Genomic DNA, 8,571 nt, shown 5'->3' with positions numbered 1-8,571 from the left:
CCGCTTTTCCCCGTTCTTTCCCCGCTCCTCCCGCGCCTTCCCTCACGGCGGGGCGGTCCCGCGCTGCTCACGGCGGCCGCCAGGCGGCGCCCCCGCCCCGCCCGCTCGCCTCAGGGAGCGCGGAGCGGCGCGGGGAAGGAAGTGGCGGCTCCCGGTGCTGCCGGTGCGCGGGGCTCGGCTCGCTCGGCGGGCGGATAAATCCGCGCGGCCGCCCTGCCACGGCACGGCAAGGGCAGTGCCGGTGCGGGGCTCTTCGCCTTGCCCGCTCTCTCCTCCCCCGCAGCTGCGGCGGCCCGCCTCGCCTCGCCTCCCCCCGCCTCCGCCGTCCCCGCGCCGCGGCAGCGCCGGCGGGCGAGGAGCTGCCCGCGCCCGGCCCGCCCGCACCGGGGATTATGCCAGCGGCGCGCGGGCATGCCGGCAGGCAGCGACCCGTAGGCAACGGCAGCCGCGGAGACGCGGCGGCATCGGCAGCAGCAGCAGCGGGAGCCGCGGCCGCCGCGCCGGGAGCAGCCGGTGCGTGGCGGGGGCCGCTGAGGGCGGGCGGGGGGCGGCGGGGCGAGCACCAGCACCTGGCGGCCCCCGGGCCGGCCCGGCTGTGCCTCGGCGGGGGCGGGAACCGCGGCGGGCCTGAGGGGAGCTGAGCAGGGGTGGCCGGGCCCGCGGGGCGGCTGCGGCTCCGCGGAGGGGCCGGTGCGGCGCGGGGGCCCCTCCCGGGAGCGCGGAACGGCCCCCGCGGGCCGCGGCGGGTCCCGGCCGGCACCTGGAGGGTGCCGCGGCCTGAGCGGGGCCGGGCTGTCCGTCCTCCCCCGGGATGCGGCGGTAAAAGTTTCCCGATGGAGCAGTCGGTGACCGGGAGGGCCCCGCGGCCATGGCAGCGGCCGGCACCGCACGCCAGGACGCGGGACCGCAGCCCCGCGCCGCCGGGGTCCGGCGTGCGGCACGGCCGGTGCCGGGCTCTCCCTGCGCTGGCGGGCTGCGGGCGGCAGGTACCGCTCCCTGCCCGTGGGGACAGCCGGGGACGGATGGACGGACAGACAGAGCACCCTCCCCGCCGGGTCGCGGCACCCGGAGCGTTCGGGGCGGTCATGGCTCGGGGCCGGAGCCAGCTCCCGGGAGAGCTCCGTCCTGGCCCCCTTCCTCGAGTACCGCATCTCCGAGCCTTGTATTTCACCGAATTCGGCTCTGGCAGAAGCCCCCGGTGGAGGTTTTGCCGTGCGGTGGCCTCGGACGGGGCCTGGCCGTGGGAGGGGGTGAAGGGGCTGCCCGGCGGTGCCTCCATCGCTGTGGGAGGAGAGGGAGAGACCCGCAGCAGCCTCAAAGAATAAATGCCGGTGACTGATCGTAGCTGAGGGACAGCCCTGTGGGCTCTCGGGGCTCGAGACCCCTCTGTGTCAGGGCACTGCTAGGGGGTGACTGGGAGCTGGCCCTGCTCCTCAGGCAATGCTTTTCTTTGCGGGAGGGGGAGGAAGCGATTCGTCCCTCTGGAAAGAGCAGAATGCCCATTCCTTAGCTGGATGATGGGCTGCAAGAGGAGATTGTTTTTGCTGGGCCTGGCAGTCCTTTCTCCTGGCCTCCCCACCCCTTGACAGAAGGGGTCCTGCCTGGTGATCCCAAACAACCGGAGCTCCATCCTGGAGCGTGCTGCTGCTCCGTGGCTACAGTGTGAACAGCTCCAGCATTTTGCCCAGCTGTGGGAGGATTAAATCCCTTCCTTCACGTCCTCCCCAGCCTCTCCTGTTCCACTGGAGGAGCAGAAGCACAGAGTGCGCTGAGGTGCTCAGCCTGGGGCTGGGAGCATCATTCAGGGAGCCCCTCAGAGGAGCACCCTGCTCAGTCAGCTACACACGTCAGTCCTGTCACATTTCACGTTTAAATGCCCCGACTGAGGTGAAGTTTATTTAAACTGTGTGTTTAAGGAAAAAAAAGTTCTTCGTGTGTTGGTACCTGCTCTAAAGTGAGGGCTTCCATCTTCTCTGTGCTCTGTGCGTCTGGAAGCTGCTAAGTGGAAATTTGATGTCAGGAAGCGTCTTCAGTCCTTGAAGACATCATCTGTGAGTGCTCAGCTCTGAACAGGAAAGTGAGCAGAGATCAGTCTTTGTGGACATCAGGACTTGAATAGGCGGATGTTTGAGTGCACGTGAGAGTATCGGTGGCTGTAGGACTCCTTTTCCCCCCCATGGCACCATTCCTGTTCCGTGCCCACATCTTTTCGCTCGTGCTGTATTTTTATCGCCTGGTTTATTTTTGTCATGACTGCGCTGTGCTCCGGGTAACACAAGACGACTGACTGCCTTTCAGAGTTCAGCACTGGCTTCTGGGCGAGGGGTTTTCCCCCCAGACTGCTGTTTGTAGGGCAGCCCTTTTCCTCCTTTTCCTGTGGCAGACCTCGTGCCTCCGCTGGATCTCAGTGCCTGGTTATTGTGACAGGTAACCAGCTCCTTGCTGTGGCCGCGGGCTGCTCGGTAATTGAAACGGCTCCTCGGGATATACAGAATAAACAGCCATGGAAGCACTGTTGCAGACTTGTCCTGGCTTGTTTGTCTCAGGATTTCTGCTTTGTGGTCCTTGCAGTGTGTTCTGGTTGTGGCAGCATCTCTGAGAGGGGAAGAAATGAGCAGCCGGGGCTGGGAACGCAGCTCGTGCTGCTTTTGATGGAGCAGACTTCTGCTAGGCTGCTGGGCTTCATTAATCATATTTAAGTTTCTGTCACTAACTTTTAATTAAAAGCATAGTTGATACCACTTTAATGAACGTACAGATGTTAGCCATCTTCATGTATAAAAATGCTTTTTAATTCCCTTACTATTCCCTTTATGGCCCTTAGATGCTTTTGTTGCCATCTAAACCGTGTACAGTAGCAGCTGTTTATCTTCTTAATAAAACTTTTTCTTGCATCTGTGTTCAGGAAACAATAATGGTTTGAGTAAACAGTTCCCTGGTATCCTTTAACAATATTTTTTTAAGAACTTGGCAGAAAGGGTCAGAAGTGGTGCCTCAGTAGTGAACCCCAAGGCTCCTGCTGACTGTAGCCCTGAGCCCAGTGTAAGTCACCTGAAATTGTTGGCTGTTCTCAGGCTTGTGTGAGGTGATGAAGAAAATAAGAATCCCTCAGTGTATGACTTTTGATTCTGATGAGCTTCACGAGGATCTTTTCCCCAAATGACAACTTCTTATTAAAATATCTTTTCTATTTTGGGTTTGCTGCTGATGGTGTGTGTCAATGCTTTGTCGCTTGTTGTGCATCTAACAGCCTGAGCATTTATTGTGATTTACCATCTGGCACGTGGGAGTTTTATCTAACTTCTCATTTTACTTGACAGCAACCAGTTTGGAAAGACCTTGTCCTGGTTTTTTTTTCCCCTCTAATAGAAATTCTCAAAACTTAAAACTGACAATGGGGCTAAAAGGTTTTGAATTTAAATAATCACTCTCTTTTTATTCACAAATTGTTACTCTTTCTGTGAGCTGGCCAAAGAGAGAAGCAGCACATCCTCCAAGTGAGCTAATTTAAAGAAGGTTCCTTCAATTAGTCCTAAGGAGCTTTTATCTCCCCTCTGCATTCACATAAAACTCTTGTCATTCAGTTGCTGTCTTGGCAGCCTGAGTGGAAGGCTTCGGAAAATGGCAAGTGAAAGCTGATGCTCGCTCCTCAGTACAGTTTGACTCATGCCTTTCATGCATATTCACCATAATGTCCTGTTCCAGGACAAGCAGGATCCCTCGAGAAACATTTCTTCTTTTAAGGTGTTTTTCTTTTAGTTTTCCTCTTCTTAGAGGCTCAAATAAGAGGAGAGGCTAGAAACAGGCATCAATGTGTTGCTTTGCTTTATTTGTATTTTCTTAGAAGGAGAAAGCAACCCATGGTTTTCTTAACAGCCAATTTCTCTAAATGGTGAAGATGCCTTCTCATTTAATTTTAAAACTGGCTGACGTAGGGTGTGATGCAATTAATATTTCTGTTTATCTTCCCAAATTGGTAAAATATGCCTAAATTTAATTTTGAGCCCAAAAGCGTCTTATAAACAGAAATGTTCTGTAGTTTTCAGTGTGAATGGAAATGGAATAATTAATGGGGGAGGGAGGAGGGAGTAAATAAAACACTTTTTATTTATAACTTTATTTCCTGGGTGTTGGAGGAAACCCAAGTGCCACAAGATTGTACTGGGGCAGAGTCTGTCTGAGCTCACCCACGAACTGAGAGGGAATGTGGCTTCTCTAATTGTGGTGTCCATGCCAAGAGTCCTAGGAAAATTTAAATGAACAAAGTAATGGATGATATTTGGATGTTCTTAATGTAAGAAGAAAACAGTCTAGCCTGGGGCTGGCCCAGATCCTGTCACTACAGGGAGTTCTAATCAGCACCATGCCAAGTCAATAGACAGAGCTCCCAAAGTCAGGCTTGTGCATTTTCCAGAGGAAAGAGTGTTTGCTGGTGTGACTGGATGGTGGTTTCAGTTTTTCCTTTTAATTGAACTAATATTTCTTAAATGCTCACAGCCAAATGCTTCAGTAAATCCCACTGGAGAATTTAGAAACCAGTTGGAAAAAGGTATCTTTCATTTTGAAGGAGGGAGGGGGAGGTGCAGGGGAACTCCTGAGGGATGGCAGGATCTGGAGACAGAGCTTCCCCTTCCTGCAGCTCTTCCTGAGCGTGTGACACAGGGTCAGGCTTCACAGGGGAGAAGAAAAAAGAGGTTGCTCAGGCAAGTGGAGTTTTTGGGCAAATCTGGGTGCAGGGAAAAAATCCAGTTGGCACAGGGCTAAAACCTGCCCTGGGGAGCTTGGCCACACCTGAGGAGGTGCTGGCTTTGCAGGGAGAGGCCATCCAGGAGGGAAATGGGAGGGAAAGCTGCACCTTCCTGCCTCTGGGCTTCTGTGCCAGGGCTGGTGAGGAGGATGAGCAGGACCCCTGGGTTTGGTGGCTGGGTCAGTGCAGGGTGGGGGCCTGGCACTCCCGGGCTCATTGTCCCGGGTCATTGTCCCGGTGTCATTGTCCTGGGCTCATTGTCCCGGGGTCATTGTCCCAGCAGCCTCGGACCTGGCGCTGGGCAGGGACGCACATGGCAGCGCCCTGAGTGTGCCCAGGGTGCCACCAAGGGCAGGGACAAAGCACACACCTGGCTGAGGAAGGAGTGCTGATAGGAGCAGGGGCACCCACGGCAGAGTCTCGGTCTCCCAGCAGCAGCACGGGCTGATTTTGGCTTCTCCTGACCCAGGCAGTGGCTGAGAACTCCAAATTAGATTTTTATTTTTTATTTTTTTCTGGCTTTAAACAGCCTCCAGAAAATCTTGCTCAGACAGATTTGAAGACCTACAACATCCAGAAGTCTGCACCCCTGTGGACCTCAAGTTGTTTTCCTGCAAAAATAGCCCAAGCCTGAGTACCTTGGATAGCGAGGACTCTGCCCAGCTTTTACACTCCTGGCTTTGTGTTTGGACAGCTGAGATTGGTGAGTGCTGAGGTGTGGGCACAAGCCTTACAACTCTCCTTGGCAGGAAAACAGGTGGGATTAGGTGAATTGGAGGGAGTCCCTCGATGTGATGAGGAAAAGTGATTTGCCCTGCATGGCTTTCTTTAAACAGCTCAGTCTTCATTTGGAGATCAGATACTGGGATTTCTACTGAGGGGTTTTCCACCAGTTTCTGTGGTCTCATCATGGTGGGGGGAAGAAACTGAGATCCAGAAAATCCAGTAGTGGAACAGAGGTGGTTTGCTGTGAGCTGGAAGTGCACAGCTGGTGAGGACTTGGGGAAGAAAATAGTGAATGAACTGCTGAAAGATTTGTAATTCACCATTGGACAGGGATTCCTGTAATGGACAGGGAAGCTAACTCTGATTTGTTTGGATTGCTGGCACTTACATAACGATCAGGGAGCTTCAGGATACTAATTCAGGCTTAACCCTCAGAGCAGTGACCTGGGAAGGCATTTTAATGGCACGATAACCAATTTGGAGGGTGGGAGTGTGTAATCACATCAGCAGCTGAGGTATCTGGGCACTGCAGGGCGAGGCCGCCTTATCTCCGGCTCCAAAGAAGTTTGGTATTTGCATGACTTAACTCTGGATGTGTAGAGGGGCCTTAATTCCATTATGTGCTTTAGAAGGTTATGGGAGGATTTCAGGTTTTTCTGGTACAGCCGTGGTAAACAGCGGTTTAGCTTCAGCTGTGTTTTGTACAGGTATTCATAAGGAGTTGGGTTTGGATCATTTTGTGTCTCTCTTCAGATGATTTGGGTTGGAGTCAGAGTTATCCGTAGCAAAACCCGGAGGGATGTGGGCATTTCTGAAAAGGTAAAAAAAAAAAAATGGGCTGCCATCAGCTACTACCTGTTTGGAAGGAACAGAAAAACAATTTCACGTATGCATTTGTATATAAACGTGGTGTAATTATGTTCTGTATACATGAGAGGACAATTCAGTAGGAATAATTTCACTTGTAATTTGTTTCAAGATCAGTACCATAACTGAAATAACCTTCTAAAGGTACAAACATGGTAGAATCACTTTCTCTATGTGGGTGGCTTACCTATTTTAACGTTGCCTTTTTTTTTTTTTTTTAAGAAGGAAATAGAAATTTTATATTTATCATATGAGATGAAATTGAAATCTAAATATTTACATCTTTTCACTGGATCTGGGGTTGAGCACCAGCTGTAGGCGTTGCCAAGCTGTTTAAGTTGTCTCCTCCACAGAGCAGGTTGATTTCTCCAGGGTGGTGGAGAGATGGAGCCTCGTGTTCCTGACTCTTGTTTTCTGGAACATCTGGAAATCCTTCCCTCTGTGGGCTCTGTGACCGGCCTCACGTTCAGAGGGTGTTCCAGCCTAAACATGCTGCAGCTAGACATGTGCTGTCTCCACCAGAATGCAGAGTAAACTGCAAGCTGTGAAACTGGAGGGGGAGTCTGGGACACGAGGATGTAAATAACTCGAGATACTTGGTGGAAAAGAGCAGGAGGGAGAGGAAGGCCTCTCACTTGATTTTTCTCTGCCATCCCATCTCCTCAGTAACATCCTGTGCTCTTCACAAGCAAAGGTGGAGGATCACTTCTGTCTTGAAGGATAATCCAGGAGCAGACATAGGAAATGTTGCAGACACAATTCAGGAGAAGAGACAGTAAAATTCCTGAGATTTCTGTCTCTGGTTTTGTTTGCTTTCCTTGTTCCCCTGTTAATTTCTTGAGCAGGCTTGATGTGGGGCTTTTAGGCTTCTCATCCACCAAAGTGAACTGATGGAGAACACATAGCCCGTTTTGTTTTCCCTCTCTTGTTTTTAAGGATCATTTATCCAGACTCACGGGACTCTTTGTTTGTCTAACCTGTCTCTGGCTTGTAAAACATTGTTCCTTGTGTTAACTTCAACAAACAATAAACATCTTCCATCAGATATGCTCAAAAATGTGTTTATCCTGGGCACAACTGTTTCTATTGAGACTAGAACAATTTTAATGCTCTCTTTTGCTTACATTTAATACCTATAAATAAGTTTTTCAGAAGGGCACCTTCATCTAGCACACTGCCACAGAGACAAGAAAGAGCATATTTGGACAAGCCTACTTGAAGGATTAAACTTTTTTGTTCAGCTTCTGTGTGTTGCCCTGGCTTCCCAGTTTTCATTTATTCTTTTGTTTAGAGCAGGGAGAGATGGTTTCACTTGCCTTGCTGGGGGTGGGCACTTGGGTGTCTTTAGGTCAGATCTTCACATCTGCCAAAAATCTGGGCAGAGAGGATGGAGAGGAAGGAGCTTTCTGTCCTCCTGCCTGTTCCTTTGTACAGGTGCCCCAGCAGCAAAAGGAGTTTGACATAAAGGGGAGATTTATTTCACTGTCTAATGGGGCATCTGTATTATCAAAGGCAGATATGTCAGAGCATTTTCCCCCTCATTGCTCTGTCTTCTGTTGTCTGAATGTCATTTTGCTGATAGAACTTGTGCTGTGTTCCTTGTTATCAAAGTAGAACTAAAAAAAAAAGAAGTGATGCTTTGTCTTAAATGTTGTTACCAAAATCATCAGCTAAACCATGTTGAGTGAGGATTTTAATTCCTGGTTTAAAGACTGAGTGTAATTTGGCTTTCAGACCTCCCATTTTTCCTAAATCAAGTTTATGGTAGCAGCAGCCATGAGTGTCAGTTTCTGATTATAAACAGATTTGGAGCCACTAAAAACCTCCTTGAAATCAGTTTGACAACTGTTTGAGAACCACCTTTTTAATATTCTCAGCAAGTTCCCTGCTGAGGTCTCTTGCAGCAGCCTTGTAGATCTTGTAGATGTTAGTCTTTCCTGCATATTTTATTTTAACTTGCTCATAAGCTTCCTAGGAGAATGCACATGGATAAGCTTTTCCAAGCTTTTAAAAAATTCATTTTTACATGGAAACCTGGGCTCAGCAAGATGAGAGCTGAGTGGAAACTGGTTGTGCTGTGCTGGGGAATGCAACACCTTGATGCTCAGAGCACCTTGCAGGGAGATGCTTTTTGCTTTTGTTTGGTTTTCTTGAGGCTAAATCCCAATTTCTCCCTGCAGTTTCTGACTCCAGGTGGGTCTCTGGACCCGCAGGGGGGTGGAGGGTGCAGC

The 8,571-nt window shown here is 50.9% G+C and overlaps 1 protein-coding gene across 5 annotated transcripts in view; it reads left to right on the top strand.

Annotated features, from left to right (window-relative positions):
• The first annotated feature begins 118 nt into the window (after nucleotides 1-118).
• Nucleotides 119-8,571, top strand: part of PITPNM2 (phosphatidylinositol transfer protein membrane associated 2) — a 124,624-nt gene continuing 116,171 nt past the window's right edge. For 2 of the 5 annotated variants that reach the window (XM_064392087.1, XM_064392083.1), the window contains exons 1-2: nucleotides 120-513; nucleotides 5,277-5,450. The gene's annotated coding sequence lies outside the window, so the exon portion shown is untranslated. Of the gene's footprint in view, nucleotides 514-5,276; nucleotides 5,451-8,571 lie in introns of all 5 variants that reach the window. The other 3 variants (XM_064392088.1, XM_064392081.1, XM_064392094.1) reach the window with 2 other exon arrangements.

The sequence above is a fragment of the Passer domesticus genome, chromosome 17 (assembly GCF_036417665.1).
Source record: "Passer domesticus isolate bPasDom1 chromosome 17, bPasDom1.hap1, whole genome shotgun sequence".
Classification (NCBI taxonomy): Eukaryota; Metazoa; Chordata; class Aves; order Passeriformes; family Passeridae; genus Passer; species Passer domesticus.
This window is presented reverse-complemented; position numbering and strand designations above follow the sequence as displayed.